General features: G+C 42.2%; 1 protein-coding gene across 7 annotated transcripts in view; it reads right to left on the bottom strand.

The window, feature by feature from the left end:
• The window catches only part of LRRC4C (leucine rich repeat containing 4C), a 1,128,588-nt gene that overhangs the window by 697,922 nt on the left and 411,163 nt on the right, over positions 1 to 19,503 (bottom strand). The window lies entirely within an intron of this gene.

Raw genomic sequence — 19,503 nt, 5'->3', positions numbered from 1 at the left:
GTCCTACAAATTAATTCCCTCATCTCTCTCATCTTCCATTCTCTCCGAGCTAGTGTGCAGGGCTAGCTTTACAGCATTCACAGACATGGGGGATTCCTGATCAACCTGCCTCTATGTAGCGCAATCTCAAAATAGAAGACACTAAACTACAGTACTGAACAGCTTAGCTGTGAATTCAGCACTGGTGTGAGATAAAACACTTACCTGAAAACAACAGTTCCTTCTATGTGTCTCTTAAAATGAAGTACTGAACCGTTCACCTGTGAATCCAGCACTGGTGTGAGATAAAACACTTAGTAGAAAACAGTAGCACCTTCTATGTCTCTCTTAAACTGAAGTACTGAACCATTCACCTGTGAATACAGCACTGGAGTGAGATAAAACACTTACTAGAAAAGAGCAGCACCTTCTATGTCTCTCTTAAACTGAAGTACTGAACTGTTCACCCGTGAATCCAGCACTGGGATGAGATAAAACATTTACTAGAAAACTGTAGCTCCTTCTATGTCTCTCTACCTCTATGTAGTCCTCCCTTAGAAAGCCTGATAGCTTCAGCATGTGTGTGTGCGCGCTTCCATCTCACTTTGGTCCCATTCCTTCTCTGCCCATGGATTTAATTAGCTGTAACCTGGCACCTAAGTGAGTTAACCGTTTTTCTTGTTTTAAACAAGATGGAGTTAAGCAGTTTTTTGTTTTTTTGTTTGCATGAATGTTGAGCTCAGGAGGTGCAGGGAGGAAAATAAGAGGCTCATAAGTGGAGAAAGGAGCATGTTGCTTTGAAGAAGAATACTACAAAGACTCTTATATTCACTTGGGCTACTGATATATGCAAAGTTTAGTGACAGTGACCACTGTAATGAGGGAATTATCCCTTTAAATGATGTGTCAAAATGTTTCTAGAGAATATTCATGCGGTAAGTTCTAGCATTATTTCCTTTATTTTTTCCCTTCTCCCATTATTTCTTGCCATGATCTCTAACGCTGTGGCTATAATTATACGGTAACATCTTAATATAGTTCCTTTGCAATGATCTATATTTTCCTTTTGGATTACTGTAGTTTCAGTGAAGCTCATCCTGGGTCTGAAGGAGAAAGGTTATGGAAAGTCGCCAAACTCATGTCTTGAAAGCAAGCTGTTCGCTAAGATCTGTCAGCTACAGTAGATCTGGCTAGAAACAGCGATGAGGAGGATCCAGAGAAAAACAGACTAAAAATAACACTGGGAATTAAATTACTCCATTACACTCATCTGATATTTAAAGAAACAATTTATGGGATTAATTGCCCTTAATTAGTGAAAGCTGCCAATCATAGCTATTCAGATAGTAGCCACACCTGGGCTCTGGTGCCAAAGGAGCCCACCGGCCACTGTACCACCTACAGTATGATATCAAAGCCACACATATGGATTACTTCTGGATGTACATTAAAGGGCCAATAGCACTCTGAAGTGACACTATAAATCCAGTTTGCTGATTTTATGGGTTCCAGTCACAGACAAGGTATCACGATCCATTTTTAGATCTGTGTCAGTTTGGGCTACTCAAATACAAACTTTTTTCCTTTCAGGCCATCAGAGGTTAATATTAGTTTTCCCCCCCCGGTGGCCACTGGTGTTACTACATGTTTAGTTAGTCTGTGTGTGCTGGTGGTGACCACTCCCACCTTCCTATATAAGGTCACCTGGTGCATCAGCTGACTGTTGGTTATGACAGGTCCTTTTTGGATACCAACCGTGTTGAAGGCTGAAGCTACCTGGTGCAGTGGTGATTCAGCTTGTCGGGAGCAGTGGTGGTTCTTCTGAAGCGAGGAGCTTTCTGGAGCAGTGGTGATTCTGCTGAAAGCTGAGATCAGGAGCCTTACTCTGCTGCACGGTGCATTGCCAGCAGAGAAAGCTAAGTGTTGTTTTGTTTAACCCTGTCTGTCGTATCTCCCCTTGGTGTTTTATTAGTGGAGCAGTGGGACCAGTGTCCCCACTTACCAATTCCCTAGTGAGGGATATGTGCAGGGTAAGTGAGGGATAAGGTATCCTACTCGGCGACCGGTTGGAAGAACCTGTATAAGGACATCAGGATAGGCCAGGGCACAGCCTCAGGAGAGTGCAGGAGGTGTCCATTTCCCCATTCCCTATAGCAGGGTCCACCGTTGTAATTGTGTCCCCGGTGTCCCCTTGTTTGTCCAGTTGTTTGGTGACCGACCGATTGTCGGGTCACGTCACACAAGGCCAGTCACATATCGTGACACAAGGCATGCCGCAATGCAGTGTGGATGTATATTAGTCAACAAAAGTACAGTACAATGGACCTACATTGAATGAAGAGTGCAAGAAAAAAAAGTTTTGTTATTTATCAGAGAAATATGCTTCTTTCTCCACTTATGAGCCATTTCTCCTGCCTTTTGAATTCATCAAGTGCTCTAAAGAAAAAACTGATACATTCCATCTTGATCAAAACTGAGATCAGATTACAGCTGCCTATTGTCATCGACTGTAGAGGGATGAGCAGAGAGATATAGTTGGAGTTTCTGTTTTCCAGTGAGTGTTTTATCTTACTTCTAGATTCACAGTTACAATGCTCAATGCTGCAGTATAATTTCCTTAATTTGGATTTTGTCTCTAAATAGAGACAGGCTCCTGATTTATACAAAATGTGTTGAAGCAACAGAGATCACTTTAATGAGGTGATTGAGCCTTTAAATGATGTATCAAAATGCTTCCAGATTACAGGGAAAATTTATGATATAAGTTATAAGATAATTTCCATTTTTTTTTATATTTCTCACATTATTATTTGCCATGATCTGAATCACTGCTGCTATAATTTTTCTGGATAGACATTAAAGGGCCAATGGCAGTCTCAGAAGTGACACTATAAATTCATTTTGCTTTAGGTCCTATTTAAGTGATTTCTTGATTGAGAACAGGTCTGGCAGTAATAAGGCCTGGGTGTGGCTAGTAAATTTGCATTCAACTTCCTAAAGATGTGATAAACTACAGTTAATTTATGGTTGGGGAGTGAAATCATGTTTTCACACAGGGCCCTGTAGGTTTGGATTTCTTTTTCCCTTAATAATAATAAAGACCTTAATATGAAAACTGCAGTTTATGTTTACTTATGTTATCTTTGTCTAATATTTACATTTGATCTCTGATCTGAAATATTTAAGTGTGAGAAACATGGAAAAGAGTAGGAAATCAGGAAGGGAGCAAACACTTTTTTTAAACACAACTGTATGCTTCATTCTCCACTTATGAACCACTTCACCTGCCTCTGAAATTCATCATGTGCTCTGAAAAACTGCTGAATTCCATCTGGATCGAAATAAAGACAGCTGCCGATTGAAATCTATGGAAGAGGACAAAGAAAGGATGAGCAAAAAGACAAAGTTGGTATTGTTGCTTTAGAGTATGTGCACACGTTAAGTATGTGGTGCAGAAATTTTTGCACCATTCCAGCATCTTTGGAAGGAAAAACGCATCATAAAACACTTTTATGCATTTTTTATGTGTTTTGTTTTTAACATGTGCAGATTTTTCCCAAATCATTAGTATAGGAGAAGAAATCTGCAGTAAAAACGCTAAAAAAAAAAATTGGCATGCTGCCGATTTAAATCTGCAAGTCACAAATAAGCAATGTGTGCCTGAGTCTTCAGGGTTCTCAATCACTTTGCCGACACTAGGAAATCATTTAGGTTTTGTGACAAAACTGAAGCAGAAAAAAAAGTGACAAAAATGCAATCTAATAGTAAGTGTTTTATCTCACTCCTGGATTCACAGCTACACTGCTCAATACTGCAATATAGATTCCTCTATGCTGATTCTATTTCTGAACAGGTGCTATATAGAGTTTGGCAAGCAGAATCTCATAGCATTTACAGTATATGGCAGAATTTCATAGTGTCTATATATGCTGTGTAGGGGAGATAGCAAAGCAGCTAGTCTAGAGACAGGAGCGCAGAAATCCCTCATGTCTGTGTGTGCTGTGCATGGGATACAATGTAGCAGATAGTCTCCACCCAGTAGCTCAGAGTCAACTGAAAGTTAGAACTTGCAGGGCGGAAAACTGGAGAAAAACGCCAAAAAAACAATGAAAATAATAAGCACAAAAAGGGATTACTCAAAGAGAACTTTTCATAAGGAGATATTCTAGAAAATACTAATAATAGATTTATTCTTTTAATTACCATTATTAATACACTCTTGGCACTGGTCCATGTCTCGGCAATGACTGTACATCACCACATCTGTGATACCGACTACCAAACAGAGCCTTGTTCTGAAATAAACGGTAAATAACGATCTCCTCCGTCTGCTACGGGTTTTTTCTGTTTAACGTTTCCTGCAGAAGTGTGGCTATATTTTAGTGAGAAAACATATAATTATCTTCCCCTGGAAGGGCTGAAGGTTTCATGTAAAATGAAAGGGAAAAAAAAAGAGGATTTGGCAACCGGCATCGATGCGACGAGCAACTAGTGATAAGTTGTCATGTTGTTAATTTTGGAGGTGCTAAGCGCCGCGGCTCATTATTTTGTGTGTGAGTCATTAATTACTCATTTCGCCGGTGTTTCTTACTACTTCAGATTACACTTCTTTATAGGGGGAATGTAAAGGTCATAGATTCTGGATAAAAACAGACAAAATTGGGGCCCTGGATGGGTTGATCTTCTCATTTACTACTATTTATACATGATAATTGGGATATCTGCTGAAAGCTAGAATACAGCTGTATACAAAGCCCAAGTTATAATATTCTGCTCTATCTAACGGCATGTGGGTAAAGACCTAGAGCACATCAAATGTCAATATATACAAAAATGTGCCCAGGTTATACCAGCTGTACACACAGTATATAATTATATACAGCAGATGCCCAGGTTATACCAGCTGGACATATATAATTATATACAGGAGATGCCCAGGTTATACCAGCTGTACATATATAATTATATACAGGAGATGCCCAGGTTATACCAGCTGTACATATATAATTATATACAGGAGATACCCAGGTTATACCAGCTGTACATACATAATTATATACAGGAGATGTCCAGGTTATACCAGCTGGACATATATAATTATATACAGGAGATGCCCAGGTTATACCAGCTGTACATGTATAATTATATACAGAGGATGCCCAGGTTATACCGGCTGTACATATAGGATTATATACAGAAGGTGCCCAGGTTATACCAGCTGTACATATATAATTATATACAGGAGATGCCCAGGTTATACCAGCTGAACATATATAATTATATACAGAAGATGCCCAGGTTATACCAGCTGTACATGTATAATTATATACAGAGGATGCCCAGGTTATACCGGCTGTACATATAGGATTATATACAGAAGGTGCCCAGGTTATACCAGCTGTACATATATAATTATATACAAGGAGATGCCCCGGTTATACCAGCTGTACATGTATAATTATATACAGGAGATGCCCAGGTTATACCAGCTGTACATATATAATTATATACAGGAGATGCCCAGGTTATACCAGCTGTACAGATAATGTTATTTCACCAGTATACGGCACTGTGCACATATAACTTATCCATGTCTAGTATGGATATTTGTACATTGTATCACACTGAGCCATGAGATGTGGGAAGGGGCACCCAACAGCACCCGGCTAGCCCAGCTCCCCCGAGGCACCGTGTGGCGCCATGCTCTACCCTAAGCTCCATTTCAGGGGATTTCTGATGTCGGTGACGTTCCTTCTTGTGAACTGAAGCTGCAGCCGTTAGATTCTTAGTGCAACGTTACGATAGCTGAATGGTCTTGGCCAGATATAACATAGGGACGGCTCTGTTATTATTTCCTCTTTTCTTTTGAGGTGGTTTATTATGTTTTGTTATTAGCAACTTGTCAAGTTTAAATAAATAAAAAAAAAAACACTCTCTTTTTTTTAGCCACAAACATTCAGACTATTTATCTCCTGAAGGTACAGATTAAATAATTGAACTGGATTTCATTTATATACCCCGGCAACAGCATTTAGACCCCGCTGGGAGTTTGCATTAGTGTACGCAATCTGTTAATTAGGAATACACAAGAAATAGCCCATTAAGGTTTTTTGTACGGATTCCAAGATTTCAGAGCAAAATTAATCTTAATGGATTTTTTTTTTTCTTGGATCAACTGGAGATTAAAACAACAGTTGGTCAAACAAAAATGGTAACAAACATCACTTAAAACTGAAACGTTGGTAAACAATTTCAGTATCCTTTAATTAGCGTGGCGCTCGAGGATAAAAAAAGAGAACGGCATGGCGGAAAGCCTTCGGCGCTGCTTACGTTTTATGGCATTTTTTAAAAATGCATCAAAATTTAATACATGTGCCCTTCTTGGCGGGATGTTTGATACGCAAGATACGTCTCTTATGTGCTATTGGGGTTTATGAGCAAAAAGAAAAGAAAACACTGCCAACCGTGAACAGGGGTTGTGCGCTGTATTGCGGCTCGGCTCCATTCACATCAATGGGGCTGAGTTTCGATACCAGACACAACTCATGGTCCAGGGGTGGCGCTATTTGTGAAAGAAAGCAGCCATATTTTGTAGATCGCGGACCATCCCTTGAAGTCTGTTTTTGCATGGTGACAAACAATATAGAGCGGAATATTCATGGAAATTAAGAAAAAAATAACTAAAAAAAAAATAAAAAATATTATTAACATCCTAGAATGAGATCCGGCATCTGTTATGGAGCCCATTGACCAAGTAAGGCACAGTCCAAGTTCATCCACAACTATTTTTTTTTTTTTATTAATTACTACCTGCCTGTTTTCCTTGGTTCCAATCTCTGCTGGCACAAAGTAGTCAAAATTCGCGCCTGCTGGCAATTCAGTGTCTTTCGCTGACATCACGTTGACAGAGCGGCTACTTCTCTTCCGCTTTGCTCTGTTGACACTGCATGATGACCGACGTGATACTGATTGACCGCCGGCTCTACATTGCCTAACTGCAGGCAGCCAGCTGACAATCAGCATGACGTCAGCAGTCGTTCGCCATCAACGGAGCAGAAGAAGAAGAGCTGCTCTGTTGATGTGGAACAACCGCATCGACGGTAGGAGCAGTCAGTGATTAGTCTGAGCCGGTGCTGGGTAGAACAAACAGGTAATTAGCAACTAACTACCTGCGTATTAGGTTTTAAGCCAATATTAAAAATAAATTAGTCCTGGACAACCTCTTTAAGCAAAGTGCTAGGAATTGAACTAGGATCCAAAAATCATGAAAATGGAATAGAACAGAGAAACGAACACCAGATCCTTCTTTCCTATGGGGGAAATTATGGCACCTTCCTACGGGACGCAGTTTGTCTTTTACCACTTGGTGACGTCTTTTGAACCCCACTAGTTCCATCTGCTTTGTAGTCAAATATTTAGGAGTGGAGGTGAGACTGCTGGACCACGTAATGTGTATGGAGACCACCCAACTTGTCTCTGAAAAATGATGTCAGAGGAAAGAAGAACAAGACACTTAAAATTGCCATTTATCTCAAGCCAAAATTATCCCACACGCAATTTGTGTCAATTTAATAGCAAGAAAATCCATCTTTTCCACTAAGATTCCACATAAGGAAGTGGACAGAATAAACACAAAGTTCCCAAAAATGATCTTAGAGTTAATTAAACAATATTTATTAACAAAATTCTATCAATTACAAATCAATAGTAACTTCACATACTGAGGGACACATAATGCTACTAGCTCCTTTAAACATACTATTACATAAATAGAGTAAATAATGCGATTTTTAGAGCCAATTAATGAAGCTCATTAAAGTGCACAATTTAAAGGGGAATACTATAAAACAACTAATGTCCAAGAAAATTCATGAGACTATTCCGTTGAACCACTTTATAATTCCACCATCTTTAGCAAAGCCGCCACTATTAAATTGTACAATGAGCTCAACGCAATATTACTAACGGTACTTGTATGTGGAGATTGTGTTGTGTCCCTCCACCCCGACGCGCGTTTCGTTCACACTTCTTCAGGGGGAGAAATGCATTGACTGATACTTTTATCCCCTTGGGAGATAAACCGCTGCCTATCTTCTGTAGCCAAACCCATTGTACGGGATGTTGTTGCAAGAAGCTTTCAGGAGTGTCTGACCCACCAACATTGATTTCATAAAGATGACCTATTCTAACGGGAGTCTATTAATATCAAAGTCCTGGAAGATCTTCTAGTCCTTCTTCTTTTATAATAGGAGGTGGTATGACGTATGGGACCACCACCCAACGTGAGGCTACAACCAGCGCCCTAGAGTAGATGGAGAACCCCCTTCGATGAGGTGGAAGAGATTGTCCATGATGTGACTGGCTTGGTAGACCAAATATGAATTAATCGATGATGATGATGGATGGTCTTGGGTCTTTGTGACTTCCAAGACTAGATTCTGCGTGGGTTATGGGAGAACTTCAAATTACCCATCACAAAATTGTGCAGGAAACCTAAAAATACCCCCATGATAACAATTATAGTGTTTATAAACTGTGAATCGACTGCGTCGTCACAGTGTCACCTATTTATAGTCGCACTTGTCATTTATGACAGATTGTCCCTTTTTGCAGTTTTTGGGCAAGGATTGACAAAGCAAATGCATATTTAACATCTTGTGTCTCGGAGTCCTCAATTTCTCACGTGCAAAATCCCCAGTTTGATATTCTCCAGAGAGAAGGACTCCAAGACCCAGAGGAAAATCACTTCTAAAAATAAAAATGTCTATTTCCAATGTGAACAATAGCGCTGTTGATTAGAAACGCGGCACAGAAGTGGAAGTCAGAGGTGGCCACGGCGCCGTAAATATATACCCATTAGGACACACTCCTGTTGAGTGCATTATAGAAAAATGTAAATATAAGTCATGATTATAAATCTGCGCACGTCTTACCAGGCAAATCCAATAATAACTCTGCCTTAACCATATCTTTTGCAAGGCGGCTTGTGTGGGCAGTGAGTAAAAAGCAAAAAAGGTTTGATGTTAAGTCAGGAGAAATACCAGACAGACTTTTTTTACATTTGGGATTCAAAGCTTTACTGCTTATTATCGAGAAGTTCACTGCCGGGCTTTGTGAACATTATGGGGTGGTCATGTGGAAACCTTATCATTACCTCACATGCTAGCATGTTGTTCCTTAAGATGCAATCTTTGGCCAAAACACAGGTCAAGCGGCCAAAGACTGTGTAGGTACGTGCGCCGACTGGGGGGTGGTCCTTTTTCCGCCGCAGACAGACTTGAGACAGACACCGATGTGCGTTCAACAGGTCCTCTTTATTGGCCGTCCTTTCGACAACCACAGCACCACACAGCAGCTGCACGACAACTTCCGCACACAGGCCCGGGTACCTTCACTTTCTTCCTTTTCCTAATTGATGTCCCTCGTGGCTCTTTCACTGTGGCTGCCCTAGGTCTACCACAGCGGTTCACCCGTCTGAGTCTGTCCGTCTGGTACCCCCGGGCCTTCTCTGTCCTGCGGCTCTCCTGTCAGGGCCACCCCACTGACTGTCTTCCCCCTCAGTCCCTGCTGGACCTTCTTCTCTGTCCGTCTCTTCCTTTCGTCTCTTCTTCTCCTAAGCTCCTCTCCCTGGACTGGCTTGCTTCTGGAACTCTCTACCTCTTCTTATATTCCCCTCCCTAGGAATTCCCCCTCTAGAGCTCCTGTAATTCCGCCCCCCCATGACTGCAGTTTCGTAGCCTTAAGCTGATGTTAAGCCCTTTCCTCACTACTCCCTACCGCCATCTTGTGGCCAAACTTCAGTACTATACCATCTTCTGTTTCTGTTGTCCTTGGTCTCCCCCTAGTGGCCAAACCCAGTACTCCACCATCCCTTACTATCTCAAGCTGTCTCCCACCTTCATATACAGCAGTCCATGTCAAGCACATTGTACATTTACCCTCCTGCTGCAGACAGGTCTATAGGTCAATCCACTTCCCCTACAACTGTTCTGTGCCGCTATGACACAAAGACGTAATGCAGGTAAATGGGGTCACATTGGGCCCCCTAAGGTTCCATGACATACAAGTCGCTAAAAGTTGGAATCAGTTGGCTTTTGGGGGATTTGTCACAGTCTTTGTATCCATTTACCTGCCTTACACTGTAAAGTAGCAGCTGCCCCAAGCTACATGACCGGTGCCTTGGCCAAAGTCAACATCCAGCTTCATCATAAGGGTGGTAAAGAAGCAATGTGACTTGTTTTGGCACTTAAGTACAACCATTGATGGGAATTTCCATACCGTTAAAGTGGATGTCTGGTGGAAACAAAATATTCAGGATTGAGAGTCCTCAGCAGTTGATACCTTTTAATGGCTAACTGAAAAGATGGTAACACATTGCAAGCTTTCGAGACTACTCAGGTCTCTTCATCAGGCTAGACTAATGCAAAATCTGAAGAGTCACATATTTATGCACAACACAGCCTAGAAAAAATGCAATAGATAAGACAAGTGACGTGAAGCAGAACTATCAATATGGGAGAGGGAGAAACATAAACGAGACGAGTTTGGGAGTACAAATTTATGACGAACTTTGACACTCTCAGTGCTGGAATGAATGTGTCGCATGGATTTATGTCTTTTTACATCAATTAAGGAATTTCCTTTTAAAACCGTGTGGGGGCATCACAACACAGAACTAGACCCCAATCAGAGGACCATAAAACATCCGGACTCCTTATCTATGAACTGGTCCAATGTTTATATTTATGTTTCTCCCTCTCCCATATTGATAGTTCTGCTTCACGTCACTTGTCTTATCTATTGCATTTTTTCTAGGCTGTATTGTGCATAAATATGTGACTTCAGATTTTGTATTAGTCTAGCCTGATGAAGAGACCTGAGTAGTCTCGAAAGCTGCAATGTGTTACCATCTTTTCAGTTAGCCATTAAAAGGTATCAACTACTGAGGACTCTCAATCCTGAATATTTTTCTATCTACTGGCTAACACGGTACAAAGATATACATCTTCCCTGTATCAAAATGGTGGAAACAAGTTATAGATGAGTAAACTCAAACTGTAAATTTTGGGGTTCGTACTGGACAGGTGCTGAACTCCGAACATAGACTTCTCCTGGAAGTCCATTTTACAACTCGGAGAGAGAATTTCCATTCATTTCTATGGGGTTTGGGTTCAGGTTCAAGTTTGGGTACAGTTTTGGTACCAGGACCAAACTTTGGACTAAAGTTCAGTCGAAGATGATGAACCCGAATTTCCACAGTTCCAATCATCCCTAGTAGTGATGGGCGAACCTGAACTTTAAAGTTCGGGGTCTATACTGAACATCTACTTTTAGGGCATGGACCCTGAGCACGGACTTCACCAGGATATCCGCATTACTGTTTGGGTTTGGCACCCTAAATATCTGGTGTTTCCCACACTGTCATCTGCATGACTACACGAGAAACCCCACCGGTGGCTCTGATCAGCAGTAAGATTATTACCACCTGTCAGAGCACATGCAGCTGTGACCAGCAGTAAAAGTTTTACCTCCGTTAACAGAATCATTGGCTGATGTGAGTACTCCTATCAGCCTACGCCTGCTGCCACTAACAACAGGGAGACCAGGCACCGCTGATGGGAGTATTTATCAGCCATCGCTTTTTCTGGGGCAGCTGTGGGCTGCTATTTTTAGGCTGGGGGCCAATAACCTTGACTCTTTACAAGCCTGAGAATACCAGCCTCCAGCTGTCTGCTTTAGCTTGGCTGGTTTTCAAAAATGGAGGTGGGCCATGCCATTTTTTTTTTAAATTATTTAGCCCTCAGATGTTAGTTTTGCCATGCTGGTTATAAAAAATAGAACAGACCCATGTAATTTTTTTTTAATTTATTTATTTACAGCGCAGGTGGCAGCTGATAAATACTCCCATCAGAGGCGCCTGCTTTATCAATGACAGCAGGTGTAGGCTGGTAGTAGTACTCACATCAGTCAAAACTTCAGTGACCAGCAGGAAAATGTTTACCACTGGTCACAGCTGCTGGTTTATGCTGTCATCTGACAATGTGGGAGCCGTAGCTATCAGACCAGTGGTAATGATCTTCCCAATGATCAAAGGTAGTGTTTGCCCCACTGACAACATGGCAAACAATAGATGTTCGGGACCCCGTTCATCTGTATGGGATCCAGGTTCAGGTTCAGGTATTGTTCTTGTACCCGAACCAAGCTTTTATTAAATGTACAGCTTAACCTGCCATTCCCAAACATCCAGGGGATTGCCCAGCACTAATCCCTAGCTATCATCTATTCCCTTAAAAGGTGTTACCTTGTTGATCGTTGTGGTCCGACTTCAGGGACCGTCAGCGATCAGCAGAATATAGAACCTTCCGCACCATTTTGTAATGGGGATAAAATATCCAAGCTGCCCAACCCTTGTACCCATCTATACGACGTGTCATCTATGCCACTATTTCACAGTATTGACTAGCAAATGGTCCCTAAAGAAGTGAACCTTATGAAACAACCCTCAAAGGAGAAATGTCATCTGCAAATGCTCTTCCAAAGTGGGCATTCTTTGAGATTATGAGGTCTTTGCTTGGTGGCTTTGAGTTTCATTGTCCAACGAAGAGGGATACAAATATTAAGATTTCTTGTACAGTGCCATCGCCCTTATGACCTGTTACACACCTGATCTTTTAAGATAGATATAAGATAAGATCAGTGGCGATGGAAGTATGATCGGCACGTGACTGCTGAGGTCTGCCATGTCATTTTTCGAGCTCACCAAAGCCACTCGGTTAGCACCTGATCAAGCTCAGATAACACCTTATCCGAGCACGTTGGTTCCACACTTGAAGTGATAAGTTGTACCAAACAACACCATATTCTCTCTTGTTAGCAATGTTTCTGGTAATAGCACAGCCCCATAGCGGTGTAGGGTGCCATATAATGGATCTGTACAGTTAGATCTCTAATAAAGTCACATGCCCGATCCCCAGCTCTCAAACATACATCCTTCGTCATCGTAAGGTGCAGCAAACACAGAGCCGGTGAACCAGCGATACGGTCTTGTTTTTGGACTTTTTAAATTATGACATATCTATAGAATCTAATCTATATTACTAGTATAAAATTAGAGTTTACTCTCGCCCAAGCATCAGAAATCTGGTTTGTTCCCTCAGGATCCGTTCTTATCGATATAATCTAGATCAGCCCATGGGACGGCTCCTATGATAATCTCCATTCTGTCGAGTAGTTCTAGCAAGAGTTAAGACTGAAGTGGTGTTCAGAACCTCTTAAGTGCTAAGCCCTGACAATGATATCCTGCAATCTTTACAGCAAATGCAGATTAACGAGGATTTAAATCCGCTCACAAGCTGCAGTGCATTGTGGGACAAAAAACTAATTTAGGAAAACTGCTGAAATCACTTTGTAGAAGGGACTGGGGAATCTTGCCGACACGGTGCAATCACATGGCGTCCTCCTTCCATTGGCTCAGCCGCCCGGACTTTGCACCTCTCTACAGTAGCGTGAGTCATCCCGGCTGCAGCCTGAAGATTTTTCTCTTTTCCTCAGTGACTTCTCTTGGCTGCGCGGAGACTATTTGAGAGTGAAATAAATCTCCTTTAATACATATTGTTCTGTTCCCATCACACACAGAGCGGCCCCACTGTGCAGGGAACATGCACATGGTGTTATGGGAAGCTTGATCTAATGCAGAAATGAGCCGAGCTCTGGGCTATAACTTCGTCTCAATCTCCTGCTTTACAGTAAATGCCTTACATCGGGGCATCATCTCAAAATCTATACCCAGAAATGAGGGACACAGAAAGTGCCTGGGTCCCCGTTTAGCCATTTCTAAGAAACCAAGCTGACAGCAAGAGGTTAACTTTCCAGCAGCGCCATCACTGGGCATAAGAATAGCATAGTTCACACTAATCAATAGGTGCCCTATGCAATACGTGGATATGCTTGGTCCTCCAGAGTAAGATAGACTCTCAGTATGTGTTCCCTGCTCAGGGAGACCCTCTCCACCATCACAGATTGCACACATACCTTTTATTATTGGATGTCAAAAGCTACAACAACTTTTCTCACGTATTTTTTGTACCAGTTGAAGACCTCTGGTTGCTGAAGGGAGGAATTCTTGTATTCACTCAATGATTGAAAACTTTTGCAGACCTAAATCATCTTGTAAGCTAAACAGCCTGGTCTCCAGATTTGGACATTTTACCTGGCTCTTAAGGTTGGCCAACTGGTTAAATGTCAATTTTCAAGAGGACCTTGTGGTTGGGATCTAAAAGGGCACTCTGAGAATAGAGCAGGATTAAAGACTACTCCACCGGCTGGCACCTCAACAAGAGAGTAAAAAATGAATTGTCCATTACTAGGACATACCCTTCTTGATCTAAATTTTTCGCATCGACAAAATTAGAAAGCCTATACTCACATCCTGTGCCAACTCCGTTCTCGCTGTGTTGGCACTCGCTGTCTCCAGGGCTCTCGTGTGCTTGTTGTGACACGTGACCCCAGCACCAAATTAGCACTGGCGTCACTGCCCCTGCCTTTTGTCGAATTGAACATGAGGAAGAAGTCCGGGCTGCAGCTAATCCCTGACTTTCTCTTCGTGCTCAATTCGACAGAAGGCGGGGACAGTGACGCCAGCGCTGACTTGGTGCCGGAGTCACGTGTCACAACAACAGCATGGGAGCTCCGGGGAGCTTGAATGCCGACACTGCAAGAATGGCGCCTTCATGGTAGATGAGTATAAGCTTTTTTATTTTATCGGGGCCAAGTGAGTGGTATGCAAAGAAGTTGTCCAACTTCTTTAATGGGGATGTTCACTATATACATTTGAAGACTTCTCAGGAGAGCCACCAGCCAGTCCGTGCACTGTGTTCCGATCTCTCTCCTATTTATACAGCCAAACTTACTGAAGTCTTATGTGAAAAGGAGCTGGTCCACAGTACCCAGGAATGGTGACCACACCGTGATTGAAGAGGTTCTTTACAGCCAGTGCCAGAGCTGGTAGCAAATGATTGGTGGAGGTGCCGCCGGAGCTGGTGACAGCTGATTGGTAGAGGTGCCGGACACCAGACCCGCATCAATCTGAAATTAATCACCTATCTTACAGAAAGCTCATTAATATCATAGTAGCAGTCATCCTCTTTAAGTTGATGCTGCTCACGATGGATCCTTGGCAATTTTGTTCTTTATTAAAGTCAATCCATTCTGTTACATCCACATGTTTCCAGATGAAGAAGGAACTGTTCTGCTTTATAACATGTAGTGGGATATACACAGACTAAATGTACTCTAATTTTCAGACATTTTTTATTTTCTGAACTTCCCCGTCTCCCGACTTCTTCATTGTCGGGGGACTGCGCGCTCCAGAATGATTGACAGTTCAGATTAGTGGTATTGTCTGAATTGTGCACACTCCGATACTGCAACATGAGACAGCTCTGCCTCGACACCGTAGGGGGTGCTAAAGTTGGCTAGATCCAGCTTTAAAGTATCAAAGAGCTTCCTGTAACATGCTGCTGCAATGTAATACAGCTCAACCTCCCCCAGGGGGTGATGGTGAGGGAAAGAGGCTGCACACACACAGCATAGTAACACAGAGCAACAGCACAGGTGTCACAGGTGATGAAAGAGTAGTCAGACTAGCCGAAGTCAGCAACTGTCAGGAGCAAAAGTACAAAGGGAGAAAACTAGTGTGTAGTCAGAGACGAGTGAGAAGTCAGGACCTATCAGGAATGTGGTATCAGAAAAGTAAGACATAAGCTGTTGTCAGGGTACAAGCCAGGGTCAAAACCAGTCAGAGAGCGAGGTATCAGAGACGGAAAACAAGAGACAGAGTCCAGAGATCAGGCCAAGTCATACACAAGTCGGGAAGTCAGAGGCAGAAGGATCACCAGTATAGGGTCTGAGGTCCTAGCCAGGAAGCATGAACTATAGCTGACACTGGCCCGCAGGCTGCAGAGGACTGAAATAGCCCCAGCAGCTCCAGAATGAGGCAGAGGGGATTAATCTCCGCATGACCAGTCCAAAGAGAAGACAGCAGAAAACAAACTCTGGACTGGATCATGGATCACGGATCACTTCCTAGCATGAAAAAACACCTTGGTTGTCAGACTACAAAGGTGGTCGGTCACCTAGACAACAAGCCATAAACTATAGAATTAAAAATCGCTCCTTTCTTGAGAACGGAGATTTTTTTTCGCAAGAGCAAAATTACAAAGTTGCGTGTTTTTACAAGCAATTTGACCCATTTTTGATGATGAGACAATCACCTTTCTATAGTCTGACAAATTTGGTTTCTGCAGATGTAGAAAGCTCCATCCGTGCGCGCCATCATTTGGAGTAACACACCGCTGCGCCAACACTTTTTGCATCGCGACGTCCTGGTACATACATGGTAAAGGGATAATGGTTGCAACAATATGTTACTATGATACAAGATAAACAAATAGTGAACGTATATCTCAGGATATCAGATGCATTGATGAAAAATGTCAGGAAAGAAGAGAGATTAGAAACGTTTCCATTGCGACTCCACAATCTATAGCGGGATGTTACGTACGATTACACGTGACGTGCGTCACCATAAAACTTCATTGAGTTTCATTATGAATTCCGCTCCGCTACCTCTGCATACAGTTGAATACTGGCACTGATTGCATTAGAATCTATTAAGTCTCTATGAGATATATCCGACCCTACTATAATATTAGATTTATTTCTGTGTCGCTGCACTTCCTGAAGCTAAATTGAATTAATGTACAGTAATTTCATGTAACCTGAACAGATTGCAAAAGACACCGTGTTCTTAGTTATCTAATAATATTAGAAAGGTCAATAATTCCAGGTTTTTATTTGACTTTTCCGCATTCTGCGCAGAGTAATATCAGGCCACCTGGATGCCATTTAGGCTTTTATGCTCGGAAAAAGTTTGAAGACTTTGCATGAGTGGAAGTTAGTCAAGACGCCACTAAAAGCAGGATCGATTTTATAATTTAGAGTCTGCAATTACTAACTTATTATGCGCATGTTTTTTTATATAAATAAAATGAACACTTTACCCTGTATTAACCCTCCGTCAGGAACAATGGATCTGACAGGCGCAGCTCTTCTACTTTCATTTCTCCCTTCTCACCAGATTTTCAGGAAACCCCCTCCCTCTAGATAGTCTCCTGGCTCTAGCTGCTGTGTGAAACCTGATACCACAGTTGGTCTGCAGAGCTTCAGGAAGGAAGATATAGCTGTGCTGGCTTCACAGGCTCATTGGTCCCGAACACATCACACTTTATAAGGTTAGTATGTAATGTGTTTAGTCATTACTATTGTTTATTTAGCTTGTTTTATGACTGGATAGAGAAAGGTTTGTGGATATTTCATATAAATAAGGCAGATTTTCTTACAAATGAAAGTGTACTTCTCAGGAGTTTTGAAATTTGTGTATATCAAAGTTATTACTTTTATGTTGAGTAAATGGGTTTGTTTTGCACCTGATAATGTGTAGTCTCTTTTATTACATCCCTATGAAGGTCTCTGATCACTTTTAGATCACTGAAATTGAGAAAATTAGATATTCTAGGCATTTTTCTAGCCTGCGCTTGACAGGCACATTGTTCCATTACGAGTTAGTGCCAATATTGTTCCTGACGGAGGGTTAAGTATATAGTAATAATATATGTAAATAACATACAGAACTTATGGTCCGGATAGGACCATCCCAATTGGGTGCACCTGGATGCGGTGGGAATGGCCTCGTCGACGGCTCATGCAAATCTAGAGCATGTGCAAAGCGTCTCTGAAGGTGAATGTTTCTCAGCTTCATGGTGATATATGTATATACGTTCAAATATCGGCTGATGTTCGGATATATCCTTCATGTAGTGTCCAGTGAACTTCACTGAACCAGTGACGCAGTCGCCCTGCCGGGAATCTTTTACAGAATTTTCCAATAGCTGCAGGACTTAAGCAACGTTTGCTATAATAAGCCTCTAAGGAATAGCAAACAACCCAAGCGGAGAGGACTTTTCATAGAGATAAACCAGTTGGTCCATCCTAGTAACAATTTGCAATTCGTTCACAGTGCACCGGCTGTTAGGAGTCATCGGCCATATTGGCCTTGTGTTTCTTTAGTTTAGAAAACAATTCCCCCATTGTATTCAATAAGCTCAAAAAATTGGTTGATTCCATGATGAGTTGAGGTTCTTATCTCTCATTGCAGATTAATTCTACCCACCCCAGAGACATTTCCTGGCTGAGGAGCAATGGATTCTACTCAATCATATCAACACTGTCTAGTGAGACTACGCAATGAGGAACCTCTCAAGCCAGGACAGATACAAAAGGGAAAGGAACAAAGCGATAACTAAATGGGACAATATAAAAAACACTGGCTCTTTAGGGGATGGAAATACCTGGAATGAATAGCTGACCTTTCTATGTTGGTATGGAGCCACCTATCAGTGTTGAAAAGTGATACAGAATTGAGAACTGAAGGGTCTCTGGTCGGTTCATTATCCAAGGAAAGAGCCAATCCAGCGTTGAAATACTTTTCGAAAGATATCATAAAAATTTTTGTAGTAGCGATCTCAAAGAATGAAGGGAACCACAAATATGGTCTGTTCTGGATCTCCGGAGCCTAAGGGCCCCGTTACATGCTTCAATGTCCCAGCGATCCCACCAACGATCCGACGTGGATGGGATCGCTGGGACATAGTTAGCTGATCACTGGTGAGCTGTCACATAGAAAGACTCACCATCGATCAGGACCAGCGAGCAAGCTGGTATCCAAGGTAAACGGCGGGTAACTAAGAGCCGCGCGGCTCTTACATACCCGCTATTTACCCTGGATACCAGCTCCCAGCGTCGCTGATCGTTGGTCTCTTACTGTCACACGCAGCGATGTGTGCTGCCCAGCAGGAGACCAACGATAGAATTATGGCCGAGACCATTAGGCAACGATTAACGATCAGTCAACTGATCATTGATCGTTGCTACATGTCACACACAACTATGTCGTTTCGACATCGCTGCAACGTCACCAAACTGGTGACGTTGCAACGATATCGTTCACAATATCGTTGTGTGTAACGGGGCCTTGAGCCAAGTACAGCGCACTTACAGGAATACTCCAGTCTAAGATAATGATCCCCTATCCACTGGAAAAGGAGAATATTGGCAAATAGGGGTGGGATGGAACCCCCATCAATTGACATAATGGACTTTTTCTCTGCTACTTCTTCACTTGGTGTATAGCCACAACCGGGGGGCTCGAATGGAGAATTTATTTGGCTACTCCAATTCTTGTCTATGCATTTTCATCAGTGCCACAGACAATTACTGGAGCAGCGAGCTTCATGACCTGAGTTGGTCCATTCAAATCTCTCTCTCGAAGAACCAGAGGAGAAAGGAAGACATAAATCGCTCATTCCGACAATCTGTGGTGATGGATAGGCAAAAATGTTTGAAAATTGGAATACCACTTTAAGGTGGACATGTCAGCAGATCAAAAGTGGCCATTTTTTTGCTCTT

This window comes from Dendrobates tinctorius, unplaced genomic scaffold (genome assembly GCF_039654945.1).
Source record: "Dendrobates tinctorius isolate UK_male_01 unplaced genomic scaffold, ASM3965494v1 ptg000059l, whole genome shotgun sequence".
Taxonomy (NCBI): Eukaryota; Metazoa; Chordata; class Amphibia; order Anura; family Dendrobatidae; genus Dendrobates; species Dendrobates tinctorius.
This window is presented reverse-complemented; position numbering and strand designations above follow the sequence as displayed.